The sequence below is a fragment of the Triturus cristatus genome, chromosome 4_1 (genome assembly GCF_964204655.1).
Source record: "Triturus cristatus chromosome 4_1, aTriCri1.1, whole genome shotgun sequence".
Lineage (NCBI taxonomy): Eukaryota > Metazoa > Chordata > Amphibia > Caudata > Salamandridae > Triturus > Triturus cristatus.
The window spans coordinates 1,237,140,662-1,237,159,537 of NC_140585.1; the positions used below are offsets into that span (position 1 = coordinate 1,237,140,662).

Sequence of the window (18,876 nt, forward strand, 5' to 3'; positions counted from 1 at the left end):
AGGAATGATTAACAACGTTGCTGCGGACTTGGGGCCGCGGGGGGGGGGGGGGCGGGATGGTGGTCCCATGCATGGAACTTTATTATATGGCTTCCCAGCTCCAGAATGCGGTGCTGGATGCCGAAAGGTAACAGTGGGACAGAAGGAAAAGGGGAATTACGGGCTAGAAAAAAGCCATGTTTATAACTTTTTCTGGAACAGGGGCATAGACTTGATGCTTCTGAGGGTCAGGGGCAGTTTAGTTCAGAGGAATGGGCTGAGGAAGGAAAGGGCCTGCCCCCTGACCTGGCCTTTTTAATACGAGGAGTGTTGGCCAGAAAGAGATTAGAAGAACGAAGATTTATAGGTGGGACGTAGAACGGAATTCTACGTTTAAGATAGACAGGGCCCATCCCGTATAAGGCTTTCTGAGTCACAAGTAGAGTCTTAAATATGATTATTTTCCTTACTGGAAGCCAATGAAGATTCCTCAGAAGGTTAGACACATGAGCCTTATGGGGGAGCTCAAAGATAGGTCGGCCGCTGCATTTTGAACCAGCGGAAGTCTGTCCAACAAATACATGGGCATGCCCAAATTGAGGCCGTTCCCGTAATCAAGGCGAGCTACGATCAGGGCATGGACCACCTGCTGTCTGGCAGCCCGAGACAAAAAGAACAGAAACTTCCTCAAGAGACGCAGGAAGGCAAAACAGGTGCCTAGGTATGGAAGAGCAATTGGTTGTCAAGTTTTTCACCACCTCATTTTTTATAACGGGTGAGAGCATCTGGTGGCCAGAAGGACTGAAGTGGATTTTCTGCATCTATACCAAAGAAAAGTAGCTCATTCTTTCCGGTATTACATTTCAGCTGGTTTGCGGCCAGCCACCAAAATACAGCTGGAAGGCAGGTACTAATTAACTTGCGAGGGCAGGGCTCGTTGTTCTTCCACATGAACAGCAGCTGGGTGTCATCAGCGTAGGACACCATTTTTTTTTTTTAAACAAATTTTTATTTGTCAAGTTGCACATATATTGCAGGGCTCTTCACTCCAGAGGCAACTGCACAATCCCACTATACAGTTATGATGACTTTGACTTTTACCCATAAGATCCAAACACATACCAACAACAATAATAAGGAAAAAAAAAAAAGAAATAAAGGGGGAATACCCCAACTCCCTCCCACCCCCTGATCGCACAAGATCCGCATAGTCCTGTCCACCACATAGAAATATATCAGGAAGGGTAAGCCCCTCTGGGACCCCCTGCATTACGCCCCCACAGGCTGAAGATATGTATATGAGTTATCCCATCGGATGGACCTCTGTCACTGGTGGCGGGTCAAACAATAGTCCCCGATAATCCGCTCACCATTTCCAAATCATGTAGTGTTTGCGTGGGCACCCCCTAGCAACAAAAATAGGTTGTTCTAGCCCCATACAGGAGTCAAGCCCATTCTTCAATGCGGCCACCGATGGGGCCCTTGGCGCCTTCCACGCCTTAGCAATATCTCTTTTCGTCAGTGTAAAGCCCAGTTGCATAAGGTGTCGCTTATACATTTTGCCTCCTATTCCCTCCATAACATGAAGTAAGGCCAGCAACTCCCACCCCAGAACCTCCGAAAGGCAGGCAAATACCCCTCTCCAAAAGTGATCAAGAGAAGGACAGCGCCAAACTGTGTGAATGAATGTACCCTCCTCTCGGCAACAGTGAAGGCACATAGGGGAGGCGATCAACCCTGCCCTCCACAAGCGCACCCGGGTAAAATAGACCCTGTGTAAATACTTGAACTGAACCAGGCGAAGTCGCATCGCTATGGCAGCATCTCGTGGGGCTGCTAAGGCCTCGGTTCAGTCCACCTCCTCCAGCGCGCCCACATCCTCCTCCCAGGCCCTCCGAAGCCTCTGAAGTGTAGGGGAGCAATGAGTGACCAGGGATTGATAAATCTGGGAAATTTTCCGGTCATTTAGATCTGCCATGAAAACCTTCACCTCCAGCGGGCTGAATTCCGGTAGCGACTCCAGACCCTCTAAACTAGGGGATAGGGCATGTAGGACACAATTTTTGACCCAAGGATTCTACCATTGAGGCCATAGGTGCAAGGTAGACATTAAACAAAGTTGGGCTCAGGGCCGAGCCCTGCTGGACACCAACATTCAGCCTGCGAGACCCGGCCGAGTAAGGGTGGCACCATACTTCCTGTCCCCTCCCCTCTAGCAAGGATGCTAGCCATTTCCAGGCCAGCCCCCCAATGTCAATCAAGTGGAGTTGTGTCAAGAGAAACGGTTGTGAGACCGTGTCGAAAGCGGCCGATAGGTCTAACAGAACCAGCATTGCCTTCTACTCTACTTCCAGACCAAGTCGGATGAAATCCACTACCTTCAACAGAGCTGTTTCCGTACTGTGCTTTGGGTGAAAGCCTGTCTGGCTAGGGTGAAGTAAGCCGTTCATTTCGAGGTGGGATGATAACTGCTGATTTACATACTTCTCTAGGAGTTTTGAGAAGGCTGGAAGGAGGGAGATAAGACATACAGTTGGAAGGGTCAGAGGGGTCTGCCTGGGCTTTTTTAGCTCTGTCGGGAAAGTGTCAATTGCTTTGTACTGGCCCCAACACAAAGTCATTCCTTGGCTGTGTATTCATGCATTAAGAACATTGGACAGTATTACATCAATATTGTTGCTCCTAAATGTTACCTATTTGTATAATATATGTATAGCACAATTTTCACATATCACCACTAAGTCACTTCTTGCACTTTAATCACTTTATTGTTCTACTTTGTATTGTTTTATTGACAGCCTTGTTCAGTAATTCATGTACAATACAAAATATTTTTTGGACTAAAATATAACTGTCTTTGTGGTGTGTTGAAACAATACAGTTTTGGTTCTCCAGCAGGGACGTTGAACCTTCAATATAAACTATAGTTACTTTACGAAAAATCTAATGTTGTGAATACAGTGATTTCACCAGTACAAAGCAATTGACACTTTCCCGACAGAACCACTTCTTTATATATTACACATACCCAGGTTCTGAGGGACACAGGGTCACCCCATTTCTTTAAATTGGCTTTTTTTTAGCAACGGCATGACCTTAGCTTTTTTCCATTTAGTAGGATCAGTGGCTGACGAGAAGGAAGTATTCAGTAGCTGGTTCATGAGTGGATTGATAGCCTCTGACCCCAAGACAAGGATAGTGGAGGCGGCAGGGTCCAGCGGGCAACCTGACTTGAGGCATTTTAAGGCCTGCAGAGAGTCGTTCAAGGAGATAGGAGAAAAAAAGTTTAATGAGCAAACGTTCGTATTAGAGGTTGGGTCATGACCTGGCTCCTTCTGGTTTTCTATCACCCCTAAGACGACTTCTGATATGTTGTTTCCCATCATGCGGGACGGGAGGTTGGCCTGAATAGTGTCTATTTTTTCCTGAAAGAATGAAGCGAGCAACTCGCACCATTCCTCGGAAGGAGGTTTCTCATTGGAGCACACTTCTGGCACAGAAAAACATTTAACAATTTAAAAAAATTATTTGGAATGATTTCCTGCCAATAGAATTGTAGCCTCAAAAAAGGCTTTTTTTGAAATTTAATTTCTTTATAGTACTTCCCTAATTCCGCTTTATAGTCAGCCTTGGCTGCTGGACAATAGTTTACCCTCCATCGCCTCTCTTTCTGTTTGCAGGCGGACTTTGGTTTTTTAAGGGAAGGGGTGAACCAAGGACTGGGTACTTTTGAGCGATGTTGTTTGATACTACTTTCCGGTGCCAATGTTTGGAAGGCAGAATCAATCCAGCTGTCTATCAAATCTGCATCTTTGATTGTCGCGCCATTGAGAGTGGACTTCGTCACAGCCAACCTGTTACTTAATAATTACGGTGTAATTTTACGGAATGCCCTTACTGTACGGGGTAAGTTGCTTTCTTTAGGAGGGACATTACTAAGTTTAGGCTATCTGAACCTGAGAGTACACAAGGGTGTGCGTGCAGTTAGCTCCAATGCACGATTCAAACTTCCACAATACAATATAGTCCACCAAGAGTATCTCACCCTGTGCAGATTGCACAGGATCTTCCCAACCCGAAGTGATGAGTGTCCGAGATGTAGATCTCAGGCAGTGGATTTTCTCCATATTGTCTGGATGTGCCCCACACTCGGTTCCTACTGGGACTCAGTGATAACACACCTTCAGAGAGCCATGGGATGGGTAGTCTCTAGATCTGACAAGTACTGTTAGGCCTATTACCTAACCATAAAAACAAAAAATTAAATCGACGTTTTCTCTCTTTAGGGTTGGTGCTATCAAAAAGGCGAATTATAATAGCATGGCTCCAGCCTGGGCCTCCGCAGTTTAGGGAGTGGCTGAAAGACATATGTGAATGGGCAACGGCGGAAAGGGTGAGAATGAAACAGGTTTGTAAAGACGAAAAACTAGAAGAAAACCTCCGGGCGTGGTATCAAATGTTAGTGGATCTCAGGGGGGATCGGAATACGGGAATCCAAGAGTCTACACAAGAGATGGATGTCACATTGAAAGAGGAATTTAGGGCAGGGAAATGGCATGACACATGGCAAACACTAAGGAATAGTTATAACAACCATGCATGGACACAAACTGAAGCTGGGACTCTAGTTGGAACGGGAAGGGGGGAAGGGGAAGGAGGGGTACATTCAAAGTTAGGATTGGCATGATTTATGTAGAGATTTTGAAAACGTACATGTGGCACATAAGGCACTAATGTAGGTTCAAGCAAGTGGGAATAAGGACTCTCCCTTATTCAGTCTCTTTGACTTGCACAGATAGTGTATTGTGATGAGGAGAGCGATATAATGATTGATGCATATGCTATGATTGATAAGGAGGAATGGTGGAATACGTTGTTATCTCAACATTTGATTGTAATGCTGTCTCTGTGATATCTACATGCCAATAAAGGTAATAAAAAAATCAATTAGAAACAATTTCTAAGGGGCCACTACCTGGGATGGCAGCAGAAGGGCTTCCGCTGTCACCCCCAACCCTCCCCTCTGCTTTCTAATGTCATTGGCGAGCTCAAGGAGTGCCGACGCCATCATATGCTGCCGTGGACTTACAGCGCGTCCCAAGAGAGAATGGATTCCTGCTCCACAATCGCGATTGCAGCCCGCGATCGTGAAGCAAGAATCCATCCACCAGGGATTTTTCTTTGTGTGTGTAGGGGAGCGACTCCTTAGGCAGGTCTCGTTCCTTGGGAGACATTTTTAACGCATGTTTCGCCCCCCCCTTCCCCCGAAGGCTATATTGCCAGTTTTTTGGCTGATCTGCCCGCAGGTGGTTCGAAACCCACTAGGCTCCAGGGATTTAATTTCTTGGGCAACATGTTTTTTTGTATTTAGGCCCCCCCCCCCCTTCTGGTTAGATTGGCCGATCAAGCTCCAGGGTGGGGGGGTGGGGGGAACAAAACCCCCTAAAAGCCACAGATTTTATATATACGTGTATGTAATGATTATGGGGAGCCACCCCTTAGGCAAGGGTCACTCCCCTTTTAGGGGTGAATATTTTGGACGTTTCTGCCCCCTTTGGAGCAGATTGGCCTTGTATTTTCAGGCCCATCTGCTTCAAAGGGGCGGTAGAAGCCCCTAGGCCACCAGGGATTCGTTTTAGGCACATCTGACCCCAAGGGGTCAGAAGCCACTAGACAACCGGGGATATTATTGTATATGGTGCAAAATGTTTTGGGGAGTGGCCCCTTGGGCAAGGGTCGCTCCCCTTTTGGGAGTGAATATTTTGGACGTTTCTCCCCCGGCGCAGATCAGCCTTGTATCTTTAGGTCCATCGGGCCCAAGGGGGTACAGAAGCCACTAGACCACCAGGGATTTTATCATATATGGCGCATAATGTTTTGGGGAGTCGCCCACTGCCCAAGGGTCGCTCCCCTTGAGGGGCTAAATATTTTGGTCTTTTCTGCCCCCCCCCCCCCTCCCTTGGTGGCAGATCGGCCATATTTTTAGGTTTAGGAACCAGGGAAATAATGATTTGGCGCTGTTGGGGAGTGGCCCCTTTAACAAGGGTCATTCTCTTTTATGAGGGGCATTTATTGTGGCCACTTATGCCCCCCTTGGGGCAGATCAGCCGTATATTTTTATGCCCATCTGCTTCCAATGGGGGCAGAAGCCACTAGGGATTTTTTTCTCACATGAACATTGTTGTTTTGGGGAGCAGCCCCTTGGGTAAGGGTCACTCCCATGAAGGGCTATATTTTTTGTCTGTTTCTGCCGTGCTTGGGGGAAGATCAGACATATATTTGGGCCCATCTGCCCCAGCAGGGCAGAAAACCATTAGACACCAGGGAAGGTTTCTGTGTGTGTGAACTGGAGTTCAGCTGACGGCCTGTTTGTACTTGGTGTGTGTGGGCTAGCGCTTGGATAGCGGTGTGCATGAAATGGCCCTTGGTTGATGGTGTGTGTGATGCAGCGCTTGGCTGGTGGTGTGTGCGGACTGGCATTTGGATGACTGTGTGTGGCTCTCATTTTAATGGTGACTGGCAGACTTCATAGTGTTTTATAATGTTAACTGTTTTATTTTTTGTCATCATTTGTGATCATAATGTTTTATTTCTCCTTTTTATTCTAGTGCAAAGCTTTTGTTTTCCTTTGGTGTGACTCGTGCTTGCGGTTTCGGCACTGGTAGATCTGCAGTTTGTGTAGTTGAAAGTGTTTGGTAAGAAAACGTTTTTTGTACTGTTCACTCCAAATGAGTACAAAGATCTGCATGAATGTGAGTTTTTGGAAATGTAATAAAAGCAGCATATATAGCTTCTGTTTGATTGTGTGTTAAATTCTCCTTGTATTTAATCACAATGTTTATTGTCTTGTCTTGCATTTCATTTTGTTTTGTTATTCCTTTCTAGTGGGATATCGTTGGTGTTTGCTGTGTCTTTGCAGAGTAGGTGCTGGTGAGTCTAGCTGTCTCTGGCAAGGGAGTGGTATTTACAGTGTATAGGTCTTTGTGTGCTTTGATTTGATTGTCTTAACCTTGCAGTTGCTATATGGTAGTAGTTTTAACTTTTTGTTTGATCAAGCCACACTTTGTTTATTACTTATTTTCAACGGTTTTGGATATTGTTGACTTGTTTATCAAGTTACTTGTTTTATAAGGATTATGGCTAGCTGCAGGTTAACTGCTCAGTAGGTTGTTGGTATGCTTTTCATACTCTGAACATGATTATGAGACTGACTCCGCATCTGATATAGGGCAGCAAAAGCCATCTGGATTGCAGCCTGGGGCTGAAAGGCTTCTCATTGGAAGTGCTGAACTCTGGGTTGCCCCAAGATGTTTCAACCGAGGTTGCCTGCCTTTAGTGGTGTTGCAGGGTGTAGAGTGAATACTGAAAACCTTTGCCTATATATTTTTTTCAGTTGTTTATGGACGATGTATTATTGGATGAGATTGTTGAGCAGAATAATTTGTGTGCTGTACAGTATTTGAGGGACAACAGTGCCAGACTTAAGCCCCACTCTAGAGCTACCCGGTAGACTCTCACAAATCTGGATGAGTTGAAGAAGTTCTTGGGTTTAAATTTTTTGATGGTCCTGATAAGGAAGCCAATAGTGTCTTCATATTGGTCTACTAGTCCCTTGATAGCAACGGCTATAATTCCTGCAATCATGAGTCATAAGCGGTATTTGCTTCTTCTTCGGATGCTGAATTTTGTTGATAATGCTTTAGCGTTGCCACAAGATCACCCTGATTGTAACCATCTTTTTAAGGTTCAGTCTGTCCTTGATCACTTTGTAGATCGATTTTCAGAGATCTATGTTCCAGGGTACGAAATAGCTGTGGATGAGTCTTTGGTTCTGTTCAAGGGCTGTTTTTTTAGGCAGTACATTCCTAGCAAGAGGACACATTATGGAATTAAGATGTATGTGCTGTCTGACAGTAGTACTGGCTATGTCTATAATTTCAGGGTGTACACCGGTAAGCATTTCAGTATTGCCCCCCCTGGTTAGCCATCCACTTTTGGAGTTACTGAGAAGACTGTGTGGAAACTTGGTAGAGGACTTTTTAACAAAGGTCACCATTTATACGTAGATAACTTTTATAGTGGTGTGCAATTGTTCAGGGAATTGTTCAAAGTGGACACTGTTGCTTGTGGCACAATCAACTCTAACCATTAAGGTTACCCAAAAGAGCTTGTTTGTAAAAAACTTGAGAAGGGACAATGCAGTGCCTTGCGAACGTTGAACTTCTGGCTGTGAAATTTTCTGAAAGGAGAGATGTCTACATGCTGACTACCATCCATGATGAAAGTACTTCTTCACCTGTGCCTGTTTGGGGTCAGGTTGCTAAAGTGCGCAAACTGTCTGCATTTTAGACTATTATAAGCACATGGGTGGTGTAGATGGAGTGGATCAGAGGTTGGAACCTTACACTGCTGTTCGTAAGGCGTACGTTTGGTATATGAAGTTAGCTATCCATTTATCCTATTTAGCAACCTTCAATGCTTTTGTTGTATTTGAGGATTGTTCTCCAGAGTCAAAGATGATATATGTTTAGTTTCAGCAGTCTCTGATAGGCAGCCTTGTTGTAGTGGAACAGGCAAGAGTTCCTACTCTAGTGTAGTTCCTATATCCCTGATAGGCTCTGCGCATTGGAACAATATGCACTATAGATTTGACATAGGACTGAGGTCAGTATGTCTCTATCGAGTACATTAAACTTAATTACTTGTGTGTGCCAGCTAACTTAGAGGTCCCTAGAAACTTCTCGAATATACAAGAAGGGATTAGTTTCTGACAACCGCATAAACATGACAACTTTGTTTCCCTTTGAGTCGGAACAATCTCAGAACCGTGGAAACAATAGATAACAGTTTCACTCAGTAAATCGTGCATGCTTCGTTTCTACAGAGTTGCACAGAAATAGAGAGACAGGCGTTTCAATAAAAAGGGTTTATTGAACAGTCTTATTTCTCATGCAAGAGATATGAACTGCTACAATCGTAAGACAAGCTGCGAAGTACAATATGTACAGAGTTAGCAGTAAGATAAAATAATACTGCAATAGCATGGTTTGTAGCTATGACATATATTTATAAAATACATACATAAATAACACAGGCTAAAATGTGAATACTCATCTGATGCTTCTAAATAGTTCTACCCCAGTGTACCTAACCTAAGTGTAGTACGAGGTAAGAAGTAGGTGCTGTTTTCCAAAGTATAGCTAGCTATAGCTATAGTTTTGCCAAGAGTTGCCAAAAGTTTCTCTAAGTTCTAGTCTGCTCCATACCTTAGAATGTGTGAGGTTGGAATCTCTTTCCAGGACTCGATATCTAACACCCCACAAGGGGAGTCAGAAACACTGGAGCTGGATTCTCTGCGAGGAGGATGACAGCGTCTGGTCAGTGCATCAGGCTGGGAGTCGATCTCCTACCGAACTTGCAGTGGCGAACCGTAAGTAGGCAGTCGAGCTGGACCGTACCGGAACCGTTGTTTACCAGGGCAAGTGCAGGTATATTTATACCTTGAAGGTATTTAGGAATGCCTGTATTGATGTAAAAGTGGGGCATCAGAACGTCATGAATGAACTCTAAGGAATAGATGTTCATGCATACTAAATTAGTTCTTGGAGAAATCAATATCCAAGCAAGGGAAATTCCTAAAGGCTTAAGAGTCTGGTTTTCCAAGAACTCGTTGTGATGTGGATTAATGGATGTAGGTGACCATGCCTGTATTTGGTTAGCATGGACAATGCCTAAATAAGGGCTGGATGATTTTCTATGCCTAAATAAGGGCAATATGAATTGTACCTATATAAGGGCATAAATCGGGAAACCTATATACGGAATCTAAATCTACACACAACACCCACTCCAGTTTCGTATGAACGACATTACTAAATCCTAAACATACTAAACATGTCTAAAAGAGAGTGTCGCATGATAATCTAAAACATGCTAAAACATATCTAAAAACATATGTTCTAAAAATGCATTACAAAAACCATTGCTATGCATAAGGTGCTGTACATATTAAAAGCAATGTTTCATTCTAAGTATATGCGTGCATTGAAAATGCCAACAAGAATGAACCAGAAATATATACATATGATGAAATGGCTCGTTAATACAGAAAAAAAGAGGGCCGAAACCATTTCATATTAGGTTAACACAAATCAATTGCTGATGTGACAAGGTGTCATAATGTCCCTGGAAGATTTTCAAAGAATTCTGTTCTCTATGAATAGTTCTACTATAAGCAGATTACTTGTGCCAAAAAATGAAAACAAATTCGAATTTGGAAAAAAAAAATTATCATAGGAAAGAAGTTCCAAAGTTAGTCCCTTGTCTGAAAAGAATTAAGGCCAAATTCAGAGTCTCAGCGGAACACTGTGTGCCTGAATCAAAAGTCAGTGTGTGGGTCTGGAGAAAACATGAAATCTTCTAATCCTGTAGACAAAAAGTCATCTACCATTGTAGGTGAAAGTTGGAATACCTCGTTTAGAAGATTAACTGCACATAGATGTGAACTATCGCCTTCAGCATTGGTTGCATCAGCTATGTTCGAATCGGATGTTACCTGCGTGCCTGTTGTTTCCTCTCGTACCTCAGCAGTAGCAATTTGCGTCTGTGAGATCTCAATGAATGCCGTCATCAGGATTGGTAGCCGCTGGGGACAACACAGAGCATGGGCCGTTACCGGGTACAGCAGAGTATCGATATCCGTAGGCATGACTGATAGGAGTGTTAGACAGATGTCTAGCACGCATTCTTCACCGCAGAGCAGGCAGCGTAGAACAGGTGAGATGCAATCTTGCCAGATTGGTCTGAATGACAGAAACCATGTGGTGTTTAATTCTCGTAGACGAGGTAAACCCAAAATGTTGACGATGCGCTCACGACACTTCATCTCCAATAGAGCTCTCTCTATGGTGCCTGGAGTGACGCTGGTGATGAGGCTTGCCATATCGTAGCAGTACGAGCAAAAATAGGATCCCTGCAACGAGTGCTAAAAGGAGCGGCAGTCCGCCAAACACAGAATGCATGAAGTTTGGAACTATGCTGAGGACTGCTTGAAAAGGTGCTAACAGTCCTGCACACACGTTCTTAAATACATGTATAATATCGCCCGTATCAGACATGTTTAAGATACGACCTAACATTTCTGAGAAATGTTCAGGGCAGTTTGTATACAAAAGGGAATGTATCTCCGCAGAAGTCCTTGCAACTTGGAGATCATAGGTTTCTTTGGCCGAGGTCAGTGGCACTGTTTTTTGTAAAAGAATGACTTTCATTCCGCTTAGAGTATCAATTCGTATAGAAGAGATGAAGGCCACAAAGGCGACTCCCTGACTGTGTCTATTTGTGGAAACAAGACTTGCATACAGCAAGTGACCCTGGATGTAACCGTAACTAGATATGGAATACCTGGCAACATGCCACAGCAGCTGTGATCATTCAACATAGTGTAACTCCCATTAGAAAGTTGGCCAAAAATTGGATTAATCACTGCAGCCGGTGAACCTTGCAGGTGACAGGATAAGTTTGTAGTGGAACCATCACAGGCCCCGTGTAAGTTAATACCAGACAAAGGAGAGAACAGCTTAGTGTGTGTTCACAGTTTTCACCGCTAAGAAACACTTCATGTTCCCCACTCCAACATCTATGTGTGTAAGGTAAATCCCAGGATGTCTTGATGTATCCTTTACCCAACCTTTCATATTTGCCAACTGGTATATGTTTTAGGCAATATTGAAAATGGAAAGTTGTAACAGGCAGAGTAATTTTACCACGTATGATCGACTCAGTGGTTGGTTTTTCTGCCACCGTGAATGGTAATTTTTCCAGTTTTTCAATGCTCAGCATAGCGTAGTGTAAAGATATCTAGAGCTGATGTCATGGGGTGGTTACTTAGCTACGAAAAGAATGTAAAGGAATGGATGTTCCGAGGTTAGCCAGTGACTGGAGGAAAGAACTAAGATGATGAAGATGTTGTATGCTGGGATGCTGAACTGTGAATAAATCTACTCTAATTACAAGAAACCTTGGAAGGCTCTTCTTTTCATGGCGACGAGTGGTCTGCGCAAGGAGGCAAAGACCAGCATCCCATCCTTGGACCATCAAAAAAAAGATAAAGGAAGATGAGGGCACGATAAAGGCAAAAGTTCTCAATTCTGTGAGTACTTAATCAAAAACTCAGTTTTTCGTACTCAAAGACTCTACAATTTAAAAAAAACTATAAAGGAGTGTTATCTAATATTCTCTAGCAACAGTGATTGGGATTGCTGACAGCTGCTGCACCTAATGAGATTGATAGCAGTTCCTGCACGTAATGATTGAAATTTCACCTCCTTTGGTTGCGTGGTTCCAGATACTGCTGTAATGTACAAAGGATTTTGCCACATACAGTGAAACGCTTCAAGATTTGTCGGATTAGTTTCGTTTTAAGCGTTTTGCCACAAACAGTGAAACGTTTGAAGATTGGTTGGATTGGTTTCGTTCTTTTAAGCTTACTTAGGACTTTTGTAGTTTCCAATTACGGAGCACGGTGTTCGGGTGCGCTAGTTTAATATTTCTTTACTAAATAAACACTCGATGCACTCGTTCACAGAATTAGCGCATTTTGTTTTAAAAAAAAAAAAAAAGACCAGTACTCGCGTGCCTAACCACATTCGCATCGCGTGTTTCCTTCGCGCACGAATGAGGCATGCATGCTGACTGTTTATCTTTGAATTGGCAGCGCGCTCACCGGGTGTCTCGTGCAACTCTTCATCATTTCAACATCGCGCGTTTCCCTCGCGCTCGAATCGTACAATGTAAGTCCACGTTACATCACACGTAAAAGGGTGAAATAAATCGGTGCAAATAGGTGCAGAAACAGTTTAAAACAAAATTATATACTCACGTTTTATCTGGATCTCGTTTCATTGTTCTCCACTCCGTGTTCACGAAAGGAATAATAAAGCTGGAACAAAAAGGGAAAGAAGGACTATCAGTTACAACAACATTAAAAAAGGACTAAACCTTTGCATCAGACATTAAATAAAGAACTACTCCACTGAGAGGAAGTCAGAAGCTGAAACATTCAAGGAAATAACGATAATAGTCTTAATAGGCCATTATTCAAGTTATTATTTTAACTTATTGTTTTAAATGTTTATTTTAAATTTAACTTTATTCTTTTGCAGGTGATAATGTCAGACCAATCCATGTCATCCCCACCTCCCTTTTTGGTGTCTCCTGGAGAACCATTAATACCATGGTTACAGTGGAAAAAATTGTTTGTAACTTACCTTTTAGCTATTGGGGGAGACAAATACGGTCCTGTTAGGCGTCAAACTATCCTTTTGCACCATTTAGGAGTAGAAGGTAGAAGGATCTATGAAGAGATACCTGAAATATCATTAGGTATGGGAGATGGTCAAACTACTAACATATATGATATGTCCTTGCAGATACTAGAATTGCACTTTAAACCTACAACGAATGTTGTACTTGAACGTCATAATTTTTTTTCCAGAAGCCAAAAAGAAGGTGAAGATATAAAATCATACATATCGACCTTGAGAGGGTTAGCAGTGTCATGTAAGTTTGAGTAGTTAAATGACTCTTTAATTAGAGATCAGTTGGTGCGTTGTGTAAATAATAAAGAAATAAGAGAAAAGTTGTTAACAAAAGAGTATAGCTTAGATGAGGCAATTGGTATTGCAAAGGCAATGGAACATACAGATATATGGATACAGGAAATGGATAAACCTGTTATTAGCTTCAAGCAAGAGAAAGTGGAACTTATCGAGAAAAAGAATGACAGCAAAAGTGACGCAAAGATTAATCTTGACATTAAGAGAGTATCACCCCAGTCGTTTAAAACAAGTTATCAACCAAGAGAAATCAAATGTTTCAGATGTGGTGCTCCTGGGCATATAGCTACTAGTCTTAATTGTACTGCAAGAGGGACATTATGTAGAAATTGTGGTAAGAGGGGACATTTCTCTAAAATGTGTCGAACAAAAGGAATTGGAAGAAATAAGATTCAAAAGGTAGAGGATGTCTGCGAATATGTAGATGATATCTTTTTGATGGTTAATGTAGATCAAGAAGAAGCTCCGGTAAATGAGATCAAGGAATTGTCCAATACTAATGTGAAAATGGAAAGTACAGATAAATTAGAAAAACCACACTGTAATATTACGCTTGATGGAAGGGAGATTAGAATATTAGAAGATTCAGGAAGTTTATACACTCTTGTGTCAAAAAATTCCTTTGAAAAAAATTGGTCTGAAGATCATAATTCGTCTATATGCAAATCAGACATCCGTGCAGTAGGTTATGCTGGGAAAAGAATAGAAATTCTAGGAATGTGTTGGATGACCTTAAGATTTAAAAATGAAGCGGTGAGGGGAAGAGTCTATATTACGGACTTTGGATCAGATCTCCTAGGATGGAGACATCAAAAAGATTTAAACATCATAATTGATCCAAACGCCAAGGAACCAGTTATGGTCTTAGAGAAAACAAATGTGCAAGACATATCTGAGGACGGGGAATTGTTTGATAAATATCCCAATGTGTTTTCTTCTAGATTAGGATTGTTAAAGGGATTTTCGCATCAGATTATTTTAAAGGACAATGCGAAATCAGTAGTCCACAAAGTAAGAAATGTACCTAATTTGATGTTAGAACCTCTACGTCAAGAGATTGATAATTTATTAAATCAAGGTATCATCGAGCCAATAGAAGCCTCTGAATGGTTGGCTCCGATTGTGATTGCGCCAAATGATGGGAAAAAAATTCGCTTATGTATTGACTTGCGCGATTTAAACAAAAATATTTGGGTAGATAGGGAGCCTCTACCGAACATATCTGAAATGCTATCAACTATGGGAAAAGGACAAGTTTTTAGCGTTTTAGATATGTCAGCAGCATATCATCAAATTAACTTGCATGAAGCATCCAGGCACTTAACTTCCTTTGCCACGCCCTTAGGTGCATTCAGGTACAAAAGGATGCCATTTGGTCTAGCATCAGCTTCAGCTGTCTTTCAGAGGGCGATGAAAAGTATTTTTGGAGACATGAAAAACGTATGGTGCTTTCAAGATGACATTTTGATTGCAGGAAGAGATCATTGTGATCATGATAGATTATTTGAAGAGGTAATGAGAAGACTTGAAAAACACAATTTGATTATAAAAAGGGAAAAATGTCAGCTGAGAAAGGGTGTAGTTGATTATTTGGGGCACGAAATAAGTACAGAAGGGATAAAACCGAGAAAAAGTATTGTTAAGGCTGTGACTTTGGCACCAGAACCCAAGAATAAGGATGAATTAAGGTCATTTCAAGGTCTTGCAGAATATTGCTCAAAATATGTAAACAATTTTGCGGAAAAAGTTGAGGCCTTAAGAGAAATTATGAAGAAAGGTGTCCCATTTGAATGGTCAGAAAAATGCAAAACAAGTTTTGAACTTGTAAAAAAGAAAATTTCTGAAGCACCCACGTTAGGACGGTTTGAAGTTGGTGGGAGAACGTTTCTAACCACAGATGCTAGCGGTGTTGGAATCGGGGCGGTATTATCACAAGTAATTAAAGGTGAAGAAAAAATTATTGGATTTGCAAGTAGAAGGCTGCAAGGTGCAGAGAGGTCATATTCAGTGATAGAGAGAGAAGCATTAGCGTGTTGCTGGGGTATGTGTCATTTCAAATTTTACTTATGGGGTATCCCGTTCAAAGTGCGAACTGACCACAAGCCCTTACTATATATCTTTAAAGGAGGGAAAGGTTTGGAAGGAAGTGTGACACCAAGGATCTCTAGATGGTTACTATCGGTCATGGAGTTTAACTATGAGGTGGAATATGTTAAGGGAGAGAAGAATGTAATTGCGGATTGTTTATCGAGGATGCCTTTGGAGGAAGATTTTGATGAAGTATGTGGTGATGTAAGTGGTGATGTCTGTGGTAATGTAGGAGTGTGTGCTTTGTTGTCTGAGGATTGGGAGAGAGCTATGAAGAATGATCCAGTGTTGGAAAAAGTGTAGTTAAGAGTTGTTCAGGGCTGGAATTTGCATAACTGCAAGGATTCTGATTTTGATAGAATTCTTTAAAATTAAAGAAGAATTAAGTCTTTGTGGTGACAATATTATGAGAAGGTGGCAGATCATACCTCCAAAGGAGGTAAGGAAACAGATTTTGGAAATAATTCATGAGGGTCATCCAGGTCAAGGGATGTCTAGAGAGTCATTCTGGTGGCCGGGAATTGATAGTGAAGTGGAGGCTTTGGTGAAAGATTGTCAATTTTGTTTGAATAGTGACAAATCAAAGATTGTGCGTCAACCTCCTCTAGAGTGTACTAAGTTTCCGTCAAAACCTTGGGAAAAATTAGCCATGGACTTTATTGGGCCGGTTAATAAATTAGGAATGAGGGATAGATTTATCTTAGTCCTAGTTGATTATCATTCCAAATGGTTTGTAATACAGACCATGGGTGAAATTAGTACAGGTAATGTCATAACATTTCTTGAAAGGGTTTTTCTGGAGGAAGGATTGCCAGGTAGTATCGTGACTGATAATGGGGTGCAGTTTGTATCAAGAGAGATGGTAGATTATTTGAACAAGTTGGGAATTGTACATGAGAGAGTGGCTCTTTTCAGACCTCAAGCAAATGGTTTAGTGGAAAGAACTAATCGAATTGTTATGGAAAACATACAATTATCACTTGCTAACGGATTGTCGAGAGAAGAATTGAGAACAATGATGTGGATGCACAGGATTACTCCACATTCTAGTACAGGAGTAGCTCCTTTTGTGTCACTTAAAGGAAGGGAGCCTGGGAAGAAAGAGTGTCCCGTGTGGCTGTGTAAGAAGGAAAAGATATGGGTTGATCATGAGGAAATGTTGAAAAAGGTGCAAGGGAATCAAGAAAGAATGAAAGGGTTATATGATTCCAGAAAAGGTGTAAAAACAGTTTGTGTTCAAAGAGGTGATTGGGTAGTAGTGCGGAGAAACGAATGGATTCGTAAAGGGGAAAGCAAGTACCTTGGGCCTTTTCAAGTTAAAGGTGTGAGATCCAATGTTGTCGATTTGGAAGATGGCACAACTTGGAGTTTGGGAAATGTGTGTAAAGTACGCCAACCATAGAAACGTCAATGTCAATGACAATTTGGAGTTAAATAGTTTCAGTCATGAAATTAGAGTTATAATGTATTATCTTATGCTGTGTTTTATCTTACCAATCTATGTTTTTGTTATTTGTTGTAAAAAAAGGAGATATGTAAAGATATCTAGAGCTGATGTCATGGGGTGGTTACTTAGCTACGAAAAGAATGTAAAGGAATGGAGGTTCCGAGGTTAGCCAGTGACTGGAGGAAAGAACTAAGATGATGAAGGTGTTGTATGCTGGGATGCTGAACTGTGAATAAATCTACTCTAATTACAAGAAACCTTGGAAGGCTCTTCTTTTCATGTAGTCTGCTCCCCTTTGTGCCAGTCTGATCTGTTTATCAGTGCGATTGAATTCTGAAAACAGTGACGTAGTATTGATTAAACGCCAAAGCACATAGCCTGCACACAGGTTTTGTAGTGTCCAGCCCAATAGCATTATAGAACGTAGCTGAGACTGACCATGTTGCAACATGACCAAGTCGTGTTCCATTATGTCTATGACAGAAGACACAATGCTGTCCAATGAATATATTCTGGACGACAGAGTCGTTAACCGATTGTCTACTACAGAGAGAGTTTTCTCTAAATTAATACAATCAATTTCTTGTATTCGTTCTGCAGTCTCTGCTTGGGTAACCTTCCATGCTTCATTATAAGCAGCGTAGATACCGGCATATATGAAATGTTTTTGACGTGGTTTTCTTGGTCCCAGCAAGAATTCCCTAAGGTCTGCGCCTTCTGAAGTAAAGTTAAGTGTTGTTTTACATCCTTCAGTGTAGCTTTCTGTAGCCAATCAAAGCAAAGTTTCCCTACACTGTATGTTGTTACTACCCCGGGATACTGTCTTTGAACATAGCGTGGGTCTGGCCTATTGATAGTGAAACCCTGTGTTTTGTTCAGGAATCGATCTTGACAGTTATTCGTGTCTGTGGGCCAGAGCAACAATTTATTCCATTCTGGATCTGATCTGTTGTGATGCAAAATATTATGTATGTCGACCTACCCCCGTGTAGTGCTATTGCTTGCAGGTATAGGTATGGTCGGTGTGTTCATGTCTTTGATCCAGGCTAATCTAAGGCAAGACGTTTGCTGGACAGTGTCACTCAAAAACATAATTTGCTCAGGGATGATACAGGCTCATAGAATAAATCTGTTTCGTATTTGTTAACATATTTTTCGTTCCTGTCTTGTTCACATTTTGAAAGTAAAATGTTTCCGGATTAGACAAATTGTAGCCTGAAAAATATGGAACTTTCATTGCAAAAGTTTTTGAACTACCCTTTGGAGGTGTAAGACAACGTTCCCATTGGTTATACATAAAAACATTTCTAGGTGTTGCAGATTTATGCAAGAAATGATGACCATAGTGGTTATAACAATACATTTGCTCATAGTCTGATGAACCCTCTAAATATTCATGATTTGTGAATACAGTAGACATCTCTAGATCAGACATCATGTTATTAACAGTCTTGAAGTCCCAATCATCAGAAAAGGTACTAGAGGTAATAAAGTCACTTAATGAAATTTTAAGTAAATGTGGAATCTTCAAAAGCTCCGATGGTCAAAAAATTTCATATTCGGTTTGGTCCCAAACTATACTATCATGTACAGGAACGGCTGTGATGTTCACTGCTGACAAGTCTCTTGCTTCACGATGGGATGATTTTTGTGGCTGGAGAAGTAAGTTCACTCTTTTACTTGCTGTGTACACTTGAATATATCTTCCATTTATCAGCATACCCAGCGTTAATACCAGAGCTAACC

General features: G+C 41.8%; 1 long non-coding RNA gene across 2 annotated transcripts in view; it reads right to left on the reverse strand.

Moving 5' to 3' along the window:
* The window catches only part of LOC146856491 (uncharacterized), a 160,245-nt gene that overhangs the window by 75,624 nt on the left and 65,745 nt on the right, over positions 1–18,876 (reverse strand). The window contains exons 3-4 of one of the 2 annotated variants that reach the window (XR_014981501.1): positions 12,860–12,919; positions 9,246–9,500 (exon numbers count right to left, since the gene is read on the reverse strand). This is a non-coding gene — a long non-coding RNA (uncharacterized LOC146856491). Of the gene's footprint in view, positions 1–9,245; positions 9,501–12,859; positions 12,920–18,876 lie in introns of those variants that run through there. The other variant, XR_014981500.1, reaches the window with a different exon arrangement.